Genomic DNA, 12,709 nt, shown 5'->3' with positions numbered 1-12,709 from the left:
GTCCTATTTTTTGTGTATTATTTAGAAACAGGGTCTCACTGAGTTGCTTAGCACCTCCATTTTGCTGAGGCTGGCTTTGAATTCCCAGTCCTCCTGCTTCAGCCTCCAAGCCACTGGGAATACAGACATGCGCCACCACACCCAGCAGTTGAGCTTTTAATGGAGTTAGATTAAGCAGATCATTTGAATTCATGTGACCATACCACACTATAGGTTTTGTGCTCTTTTAATTTTTATTTTTTATCAATATTGAATGTTTCTTTTCTATGAAACAACTTACCAGACACACTGTTCCTTTCTATTCCTAGGTACTTTTGAAAATATACTGTGTCTTAAAACATAAAAGTGCCCTTGGAGTTTGTACAGTTAAATCAATTTAAGGTTAACATAAAAACAGTTTGATTATGAAACGTATCTGACAGTAATGCCCAGCCCCAGGGTTCAAGGCAACTATACCTTTCACTGAATAATGAACTGAGGTGAATAATGTTATGGTGTACCTCTCAAGTTACTGAAACTGCTACAGTTGGATGCTCCCTCAAGAAAGCCCTTCATGGTGGCAGCAGTAGAAAATTTTGTAAAATTGAAATAAGTTTCTTTTTGCTCATTATTTAGGAGGCATGCATTGCTATGTTTGAGAAATAATTAAAAAAGATTTTTCTTGAACTGGTACTTGAAAATACCCAATATAACCATTTGACTTAATGTTTAAGTTTTAATACTCAAGAGAAAGGCAATAAGAGTCAGTAAGTTTTATTTTTTCCATTCTTAAAAATGCTACAGAAATCAACTCTTAAAACTTGATGGGTTTGTATTAAGTTGTTGCTATTGGAAGAAAAAAAATTCTATTTTCTCATTCTCTATAATCTGTTGCAAATATGTCAGGCAGTCACATGTCAAAGAGGTACAGTTACAAATGACTGTGAAGTTTGAAAACCAAATCACGGAATCAATACTTGTTCTTTGGAGTCACACTTGCACATAGGTATTATAATGTATTTCTTACAACTTTACATAACTAAACCAAGGTATCAGTTATCAAAAAAGGAATGTGTAATCTGTCTTTCCCAGTACAATAGTAAATTTTTTTAAATATTAAATCATCTGCCACTTAATCTCTGGGACTTCCCATTATCTTTACCAATAATATAGGAATATGAAAATAAAATTTTTATTGTTAACTTTGCTTCCCAAGTAATGAAGCATTATGTAATTTAATTTGTTCGTACTTGATAAATGTTTAGCCTGCATAGGAATATGTATCATTTCCAAAATTTAATTTATCTAAGTCATTAGTTGAGGATTGAATAAGAGATGACTTACTAAGTCATGGCTCAAAACTGGTTCTCTACCTTAATTTTCCAGCTATTTGTTTTCTTAGTTCCAGATTTTATCCTTTAGTATTTTGCCTCTTCTTACCCATTAACTTTAATTTTTTTCCTGTGAGTTTTGAAAGCCTACGCTTTGTGATCTTTCTTGTTTATTTACATTGTGAATTGTAAATTTATTGCTCTTTCAAAATTTCTACTTGTAAGCTCACATCTCTAGGCAAGTTGTAAGATCTTTTTGAACCTTTTTATAAATACTAGATCACTTGACATATTTAAATGATACCTCTTGGCCTACCCAACTCATGTTTTCATATACAATTTCCTGTATCTACTTCCTTCCAAAAGAAATTAAGTAGAGAAATTACATTTGTTTTTATTCCTTCTTATGGAAAGGCAGTAATTTGGTATTGTCTAATTTAAGGGTTTAAAGTGCTGTGATTGGACTTCTGCCAACTTTAGGTGAATGACAGATAGAAATTACATTTGTGGGCTAGTTGTACAATTAACTTACTAACCCATCTTCTACATGAAAGAGGTTTCATAACTGAAGTAAAATATCACCTTATAGTCAGAGGTAGAAGCTTTAACAACTGAAGATTTATCTTTCTGCCTTGGCCCTCATTGGACAGGGAAGTGCTAGAATTTAAGGTTTTAATATTGTTAAATTAAAAATCTTTCTACCTGTATTCAAAGTAATAGCTCAAGTGAGCACTAGACCCTCATACAAAACCTTTTTGGAAAGCTTACAGAATTGCTATATTTAAAAATCAGTATTGGGGGTGAGGCTGTAGCTCAGTAGTAGAGCACTTGCCTGGTGCTTGTGAGGCCCTGGGTTCAATCCCTAGCACCACAAAAATAAATAAATAAATGGATGGATGGAGTTCAATCCCTAGCACCACAAAAATACATAAATAAATGGATGGATGGATGGATGGATGGATAAATAAATAAATAAATAGTATTAAAAAAAATAAGTATCAGAGGCTGGGTATTTAGCTCTGTTGATAGAGTGCTTGCCTTGCACATTCAAGGCCATGGATTCAATCCCCAGCACTACAAAAAAATAAAATAAAAAAGCATCAGGACTGGGGTTGTAGCTCAGAGGTAGAGTGCTTGCCTACCATGTGTGAGGCACTTGATTCAATTCTTAGCACCAAATATAAATAAATAAAAATAAAGGTCCATCAACAACTAAGTAATTTTATAAGGTATCTTGGGTTTTTATTCTATTTTGTTTTACTGGAAACAACCGAAATGTCCTTCATTGGGTAAACAGTTGAACTTTATAATATTCATATATCATGGAATATTATACAGCAGTAAAAAGGAACAAACTATCAGTACACCCAGGCTTAGCTAAGTCCCAAGGGAATTATGCTGACAGAACAAAAATCTTAAAAGGCTACATATAATGTGGTTCCATTTACATAGCATTTTCTAAATGACAAATTATAGTGATGGAGAACAGAGGGTGGGTACCAGTCTATGTGGATGGTTTGAGGGGAGCAGAATGGATGTGATTATAAAGGGATAACATGGATCTTTTTAATGAAAGGGTTGTGAATATTGTTGGTGATGGTGATGGTGACGGTGGCTACATAAATTTATACATGTTATAAAAAGCGTAGGTAAAGCCACATAGTCAGCTATAATAGCACACACCTGTAATCCTAGCTACTTGAAATATTACAAATGCGAGGCCAGCCTTCACAGTTTAGCAAGACCCTATCTCAAAATTTAAAGAATTAAGAAAAGGGCTGGAGGGCTGGGGATGTGGCTCAAGCAGTAGCCCACTCGCCTGGCATGCACGGGGCACTGGATTCGATCCTCAGCACCACATAAAAATAAAATAAAGATGTTGTGTCCACCGAAAACTAAAAAATAAATATAAAAGAAAAAGAAAAGGGCTGGAGATATAGCTTAGTGGTAGAGTGCCCCAGTGTTCAGTCCTCAGTACTGTAGAAGGATGGAAGGAAAGAAAAAAGCAGATGAGTGAAATCTGAATAAATTTTGGATTTATTGTATCAATGTTAGTTTCTATTTTGATATTGAATATTCTTATCATTGGAAACTGGATGAGGGATACATAGAACTTTGCAACTTCCCATCAATATATAATTATTAAAAATTAGAAATTTAAGTACAAAAATTTCTGTTACACATACGTCCTGTTTTATAATATTGGGGGTAGTATCTATTTTTAAACAAATGCCCTCTACAAAATGCCATTTGTAAATTTTGTACACTTCATTTAAATGACACAAAGTAGTCAAAACAAAATGAAAAAAATTAATAAAAACTAAGCCATGTTCACATGTATCTGAACACAATAGAAAACTCAACATCAAACATATCCAAGGTACAGTCTGTTTTCACATTCTTTGCCTTGTTTTCCCTAAATGTCAGTTCTTTTCTCATCCTTTAGTTAGAGTTCTAGTCCCTTTGCAAATAAACTAGAATATGGTGTCAGTCATCTAAATTACTTATTGGTTGGTTGCTATAATATGATTTTTGTCAAGAGGTTATGCATTATTCAATTATTTTTAGTCTTATTAATTTTCCGTAAGATGATATTACAGACTTTATCCCCTTGTACAAATATGTCAAGTAAACAAATGAGCAGATGAACTAATTTGGGTGGGAAAGGGAAATTTTTATGCTCATTAAGTTATGCTTTCATTATATGTCTTTTCTAATACAAAAGTACTAGATGTTTTAAAGCAATGAGAGAAGGATATGAGGAGATGAAAATAAGAGTCCACCAACTTGGAGAGCATAATGCTTTCTATAATAACTAAAACAGATGACCTGTTACAATTTAATTTTTGTGTATGGTGTGAATAGGATCCATATTCTTTTATAAGTGGCTGTCCGGTTTTATCTCAGCACCACTTGTTGAGAAGACTGCTTTTCCCCATCGAATTATCGTGGTACTGAGATTTTCAAATCAGTTGATCTAGACCCTCCATTCTATTCCATTGTGTGTTTGTCTTCATGCCAGGACTATACTATTTGATTTTGTAACTTTTAATTAACTTTTGTAGTAAATTTTGAAATTAGGGTGTGAATCTTCCAACTCCGTTCTTCTTTTTCAAGTTTATTTTGGCTATTCTGAGTCCCTTTTATTTCCATATGTAGTTTAGAATCACTTTACCAGGGCTGGGAGTGTAGCTCAGCATCATGAGGCCCTGGGTTCAATCCTCAGCACCACGTAAAAATAAACAAATAAAATAAAGGCATCTGTACATCTACAACTACAAAAAAAAAATTAAATCACTTTATCAGTTTCTGCAAAGGATTCAGCTTGGATTTTGATAGGGATTATATCAAATACGTAGGTCAATTTGAATAGTATTGCTATTTTAATAGTATTAACTGAGAGAAATTTTTTAAATATATAATGATTCATTTAAAAAGAATGATAAAGCTGGCCATGTGGATTACTCCTGTAATACCAGTGGCTTGGGAAGCGGAAGCAGGAGGGATCATGAGTTCAAAGGCAGCCTCAGCATAAGCAAGGCACTATGCAATTCAGTTAGACCCTGTCTCTAAATAATATACCAAAAAATAGGGCTACGGATGTGGCTCAGTGGTTGAGTGCCCCGAGTTCAATCCTTGGTACCCAAAAAAAACCCTCAATGTATGATAATACAAATACCTTATTTTATGAAGAATAGCTTTTAAAAATAAAAATTGGCATTACTTTACATTTTTTGCAAATCTCCTTAGCATCTGAGTTATCAGAAGATGTTTGAGTTATCATATCTGCTTTTGCAGTCAGTTATGTGGTTTTGGTGGAAATATTAAGAAAACAATTTGGCCACACACAAATGTGGAGATGAATAAGGAAGGACCTCTTGGACCCTGTAAAATGATTTTGGCAACCCCACATTGGTACACACTTTGAGCATCACTTGTCCAGTGGAAAAAAGTACAGAATATATCTGGAAACTCAAAAAGCCTGGTTGAATGTCACAACTCTATCACTTTGCAGCTGTCATGTTCTTAGCCTCTCAATCTTCAGCTATAAAATGAAAAATGACACACCTTTTTAAGATTTAAGGAGGAAACAAGATGATGCCTATAAATGTTTTGTTATATAGAAACTACCATTCTTTCATTTATATTTGTCAGGCTTTCTCTGTTATGAATTAGCTAATTTTTCCCCAGTGGGTGTTTAATAACCTTCATGTAAATTGGGTTCATTTAGTAGTATTTGCTAAAGAGCTGAGCTGTATTTGGGGCTGCTGTTATGGCTCAGTGGTAGAGTGCTTGCCTAGCATCTGTGAAGCCCTCTGGGTTCGATCCTCAGCACAACATAAAAATGAATAAAGTAAAGGTATTGTGTCCAACTACAACTAAAAAGAATAAATAAATATTTTTTGAAAAAAAAAGAGCTGAGCTCTTTTTTTTTATTATTCATTTTGTTTTCTGTTTCGGTCCTTTTAAGTAAAATAAGGTAGTGAACAAGAAGGACTCCCAAAAAAGCTATAAAAATTTCTCAGAAAGGAGGGAGTAAAATTAATGCCTCCTTTAAAACCATTTTGTCACTTCGCCCCAATCCTGCAATCATTGAAGAAAACTACAAAAAATTCTGCTTTAAATAAAAGTTGGTGTGTATGTTTTCTCTGTTAAAATTAATGAAATTAAATATTAATTATTTCAAGTCCTCATGATTCCATAAATGCTGAACCAGATGTCTTAGTCAGATTTTTTTGTCATTGTGATCAAATGACATGACAAGAACAACATAAAGGAAGGAAAGTTTATTTGGGATTTATAATTTCAGAGATCTCTGTTCATAGATGGTTGGCTCCAATAGCTCTAGGTTCAAAATGAGGTAGAACATCATCTTAGAAGAGCATGAAGGAGAAAAGCAACTCAGACATGGCAATCAGGAAGCAGAGAGAGCACCACTCAGCAGGGACAAAATATAAACCCCAAAGGCATGCCACCAGTGACCTACTTCCTCCAACCATACCCTACCTACTAACAGTTACCACCCAATTAGTCCATATCAGTGAATTAATGCACTGATTAGGTTAAGACTCATAACCAAATCATCAGTAAACTTTCTTGCCTTCTCTCCAACTTTTGGGGGACACCTCAGGTTTAAACCATAATGCCAGATAACATATAAAGTTCTAAAACTCTTACCACTAAAACTATACAGTCATCATTACAATAAACCTTTGGGGTTGTGGGTACTGGAATTGAAGTTAGAGTCTGCGTGGTAAGGCAAGCAGCCATATAACAGGGAGCTCTTACCCTTGTAGATCTTATTTTCTAGTGAGATAAAGAAATTAAATATATATAAAATGTAGGAATAGGTAGGAATTTTTGCACATGGGACAAAAAAGAAAATGATAGAATGGGGTATAGGGCCTATTTGAGACAAGAGTAGTTAAGATAACAACTTAAAACACCTGAATGAAATGAGGGCCATGAAATATGTAAGGGAATAAAGTTCTGGGTGGAAGGAACAGAAAATACAAAGGCCATAAAATAGGAGCATACTTGGATGAAAATAGTAATATTACTTAGTAAAGCTCAGGGATGTTCTGAGTACAGGAAGGGTTGTCTGTTAGGTGTATTTGTTAGCTTAATAAGTTAGTCCTGCAGTAGACCCTCCTCATCCTAAATGTAGTAGATTTAGGAGACACGTGGAAAGTTTAAACACAAACCTTTAATCTCCACATATCAAGGACTTCCTGACTTTTTAGGGTTAACACAAAATAATCACTTTTTTTTTTAATCACGTGCGTGTGTGTGTGTGTGTGTGTGTGTGTGTCTTGCCAAAGATGGAACCCAGAGTGCCATGCATGCTCAACAGGCACTGTATGCCCAAACTACATCCCCAGGCTTCTCTGTTTTTTAATGTAGGGAGGGAGTTGATGGAGGAAAGGAACTATAACTCACACCGGACACATATATTATAAAGGTGCATCAGTATTATTTTTACCTATTCCCTCTCTGCTGCTCCCAATTAAAGAATGGAAACTAAGGTGTGGATAGGGATAGGAGATTTTACTTGCCTAATTCAAAGACCCTCCAGAGATTATCCTAAAAAGGGAGAAAGTGTGAAGGTGTAATCCTATCAACACCCCCAATAGGTTTTTATCTCCTTTATATACAACTTGGCTGTTTGACACCATCATTAGCCTTACCAGTTTTTATTCCATATTGTTACTAAGTGGCTAGATCCAGGCCTTTGATTTTGTCACTGAACCAGGCAACCAGACTATAATGTAATTTTAGGTTTTGTCCTAAGGTAATGTAACCACAGGAAAGAAACAGTTCAAGAGACATTTTAAAGACCTGTTTTTAGACCATGTTGATAACAAGCAAGGTAATTTGAGGAAAAAAAAAAACATGCTCAGATTTAAGTATTTTTGCTCAGGTAATTTGACAACTTTTACATCTTTTGGAAATGAAACAAACACATTTCATGATTATCATTCAATAAAACAACATATTCTCAAGATTTTCCATTCTCTGTTTCATGGGGTGCTCTTTCCCACAGATTCTTCTCTTCAAATCTTATATTCTGCTCAGAGCTCTCATCCCTTCACTGCCCTCTTTGGTGAAATGAAGTGTTTCCTGGATTATGTGGATCCTTCCTCTGAATTGTTTTATACACAAATTTTGTTAGATAATAAACTGATATTTTCCCAAAGAAAGGTTGCTTAGGAACCTTACAGGCCTTTTGAGACCTTATATGCCTAAAGCCTTTATTCTGACATCAACATAGTTGATAGTATAGAACAAAAAGTTCGAAATCCTTTTACTTTTGTATCGAGACATGATTCTAATGTCTTCTAACATCTGGATTGCTGTTGAGAAATCTGCTGCCAGTCTAATTTTTCCATTGTAGTTTGAAATTTTTCAAACATACACATTTTATAACTCAATTCTGCAGTTAACATTTTGCTATATTTTCTTTGTCCCTTGTTAATACAAAATTGTCATAATTTAGCTGAAAATACTAGCAAACTCTTATTATTTCTTGCTGTTCTTAATAAAGAGCAGTTATAACACAAAAATTACTTAAGTTTTCTTTAAGGTTTTTGAATATTTTTGTTGAAACTTTAGAATTAACCTGCTTTTCCTATTCCATTGACTTTAGGTAATTAGGTATTGGTATTCATTGGGTATGATTAAGTATGTATTTTTCCTAGAATGCATTGATATGCATTTGCAGCATATAAAGCCATTGGATTTTTGAAGAAGAATAGTTAGGTTGTTTAGCTTACAGCCAGTTGTGGTGGCACATACCTGGAGTCCCAGCAACTTGGCAGGCTGAGGCAGGAGAATCACTAATTTAAGGCCAGCCTCATCAGCTTAGAGAGACTCTGCCTCAAAATAAAAAGTAAAAACATGTAGGTCAGTGGCAAAGCACCCCAGTTCAATCCCCAGCATCAAAAAATCATAATAATACATTAAACCTGCAAAGTCACGTACTGTTTGATCTTTTTATCCAAATATTCAAAATATACAAATTCCTAGAGACAGAATATACAAATTCCTAGATTAGGGTTCACCAGGGATTGAAGAGAAGGGGAAATGGGGAATGATTCCTTAATGGGTATGAGGCATTGAAAAAGTTTTGAAACTAGAGTCAGCTAGTTACTATATAACAATGTGAATACACTGAATACTACTAAACTGTATCTTTAAAATTGTTAATTGTTATTTTCATCAAGATTTTTTAGAAAGGAATATGTTAAGCTGACATTAACTTTATATACGAATCAACCTTGATTCAAAGAAGTGTGACTTTTTCAGCATTGAATCAGTTTTTGTTTGTTTTTAGATATGGATTATTGCCACTTCTGTTTGTCATAACTTTTGGAATGGCAGTTTATATATCCAAGAGCCAGGTTTAAAATCTTATATTCATGATGTGCATGGCCTTTTCTAGCTCTAAAGTTTTGTTAAGTTCATATGATAAATTAAGAATTAAATTTTCTGGTTGTCACTCTACAGAAAAGATTTTATTGTTATTAATCCAGTGTGCATATTCCACAGCTTTTGTGTTGGTTTACTTTTTAATATATACTTATTTTGAAATGTAATTAAGGCAAGAAAATAATAAAGAGGGTTTCTAGCCAAGTATTCAGGCTGTATTGGTGGCATATGAAAGTCATTTTATGGATTCTCCTAAGAGAACATACAGAGCTGTACCAAGTTTTTGTTGCAATTTACCTTACCACTGAGATGAAGAACCCAATGAATTTTAAAAATAAGAGACAGTTTAAGAGATTTGACTGAAATGTTAGATGCAATTTCTTATTAATGTCTAACATGAATATATTACTTTTAAAAAAGAATTTGTTCATGTTATGTCTTTTTGTTTGTTTATGTGGCATTTGTAAAAATGTTTACAGAAGTGCTAGAGCTAAATAAGGGATAATGTTTATAAAAGTCAAACTAAGATAGCAGAATTGACTACTAATTGTTTCTGTTCTTAAAGACATACTTCTGCTCAGGACTTAATTTGAATATTATAAGCTGTAGCTTCCACTTCCTTTTTTTCTTATCTTCCTATTTGTTCTCATCTTCACATAAATTTGCTTGAAGGTAGGATAAGAAAAACAAGGACATGAAAAAGCATAAGCAAAAAACTCAGTGAGTGGTCTTTTTTAATTAAATATATGAGGTCCTAGGAATTAGGTGGGATTTATGTCTTCTAAATTCACAGTAGCGATGGCCAGATAACTATTAATTGAACTTCTTAATAAAAAAAAAAATTTTAAAACAAGTTTGTTTTACTCTAATTTCTCACACAACTCTTCACTTAGTATTAAAACACAGCTCTACCAAACTTCCTTATGCCCAAGAGAGGTGCTAAAAACAGCTTAAACAATATTCTCTGGCTAAGCATAGCCTAATAAATCTACATATGTATATCACTTGTCTTTTATTTCTGTAAATTGTAAGGGCTTCTGTAGGACCTGAGGAGAAACATCTAGCTACTTCTCCCCAGTTAGATTAAATTGCATAAAATTCATTTTTCCTGTTTACCTTGTTTTCTTATTTCTTATGCAGGCGGGTGACTAAATTTGATTGGATCCAGGCAAGTTCCCTTGCTTAGTTGCCAGTAACATTATGTTTCTGAGATACTAAATTATAGTAGTCTTCACTTATCTGCTGGGGATACATTTCTAGACTCCCAGTAGATGCCTAAAGTTTCAAATATTACCGAACCATATATATATGGTATAAAGAACAGTATGTATGTATGTGTATGTATATATATATATATGTATATATATATATATATATATATATATATATATATATATATATATATATACTGTTCTTTTCCCATACCTACATATTTGTGATAAAGTTTAACCTATAAATTGGTCACACTAAGAAGTTAACAACAATAACAATGAAATGGGACACTCATAACAATATCCTGTAATAGAAATTGTATGAATGTAGTCTTTGTCAAAATATCCTATGGTATTCATTCTTCTTGGGATGAAATAAAATAAGGTGAAGGACCTAGGCATTGTGAGACAGCATTAGACTACTTATGGGTTATTTGAACATAGACAACTGTGGTACCTCAGCAGTCAATCAGCTCACTGAGAAAGCAGCAGCTTTCTTTTTAAATGGCCAGTGAGCCTAGAGCTAGTGGTGTATATAGCATGAATATATGCTGGACAAAGGGATGATGCATGTCTGGAGTGGAACTGAGACTGGACAGTGCAAGATTTCATCATGTTACTCAGGATGTCACGCAATTTTAAGCTTATTATTTATTTCTGGAATTTTCCATGTCATACTTTCAGACCACAGTTGACTTTGATTTGAAACTGCAGAAAGTTGCAGGTAAGGGAGGACTGCTGTATTAACCCAAAGTGAACATAAACAGTTAATGCCCCATGTGACTTAAATGTGGATCTTCAAACTCCAGGTCTAATATTATGCTGTACCAAGTATAAATTGTTTTAATCATTAATCATGTCAATTAATGTGCCTTTCTTTACCAAGGAATTCAATGGAAACATGATTATGGTAGAATGTTTAAAAATAAATGGCCTTGTCAGGCATATTACAGTTAGACTCTATGTTTTGTTTTTCAAAGAGTGTAATATTGTTCTTAAAATTGACAGTTGCTCAGTAAATGTTAGTGAGAATGTGGGGGGAAAGGCATACTCATACATTGCTGATGGGACTGCAAATTGGTGCAACCACCATGGAAAGCAATATAGAGATTCCTCTGAAAACGTGGAATGAAACCACGATTTGACTCAGTTATTCCACTCCTCAGCATATACCCAAAGGACTTAAAGTTAGCGTACTACAGTGATACAGCCACATCAATGTTTATAGCAGCTCAATTCACAATAGCTAAACTACAGAACCAACCTAGGTGCCCTTCAACAGATGAATGGATAAAGAAAATGTGAGATACACACACACACATACACAATGAAATATTACTCAGCCTTAAGACTGAAATTTTGGCATTTGCCAGTAAATGGATGGAGCTGGAGAATATCATGTTAAGCAAAATAAGCCAATCCCAAGAACCAAAGGCAGAATATCTTCTCTGATAATGTGGATACTAATTCACAATGGGGGCAGGGGCTAGGGAAAATATAGATACTTTGGATTAGACAGAGATGATTGGAGGGAGGGTGAGGTTATGGGGGTAGGAATGATTAATAGGATGAATTTTTTAAATGAAAAAAAATGACAGTTGCTTACAGATAATTACTTAGGGACTTAAGACTTTCCGCTTTCACTTAACACTTCAATCATTCAAGTCACCTTAAATATCTACTGGTGAACAAGTGACCGGGACGCATGGTGTCAATAGAGTTCTTCAATAGCTAGTTGACTGAGGTGATCTCATTGATCATAGTTTTAAGAGTAAACCTAGGAATAGATTAGGAATCCCTGACAATCTTTAAGAATTTTATCTAGCCAATACCATGACTAATAATAGAAGGTTTAGCCAGACCAACTGGTCAGTTTTTTCTCATACAAGAAATAAAAATTAGAAATGGAAGAGCAGCATATTGTCAGTGAGAATTGACAGCTGAAATCAAAGAAGGAAATGGAACCATAAAAAAGATTTACCAAATAGTTATTTAGGCCCATTTAGTGTAGGAATAAATTGTCCATTGGCCTACCAAAATATATATGTGTATATTATTATATGGCACCCCTTTTTTAATATTTTTAACTGTAGATGGACACAATATATTTATTTATTATTTATTTTTATGTGGTGCTGAGGATCGAACCCAGTGCCTCGCACATGAGAGGCAAGCACTCTACCACTGAGCCACAACCCCAGCTCCTAACACCCTGTTTTTAAGAACACTGGAAAAAGCAAATCATCTACAAAATTCACT

This window comes from Marmota flaviventris, chromosome 11 (genome assembly GCF_047511675.1).
Source record: "Marmota flaviventris isolate mMarFla1 chromosome 11, mMarFla1.hap1, whole genome shotgun sequence".
NCBI lineage: Eukaryota > Metazoa > Chordata > Mammalia > Rodentia > Sciuridae > Marmota > Marmota flaviventris.
This window is presented reverse-complemented; position numbering follows the sequence as displayed.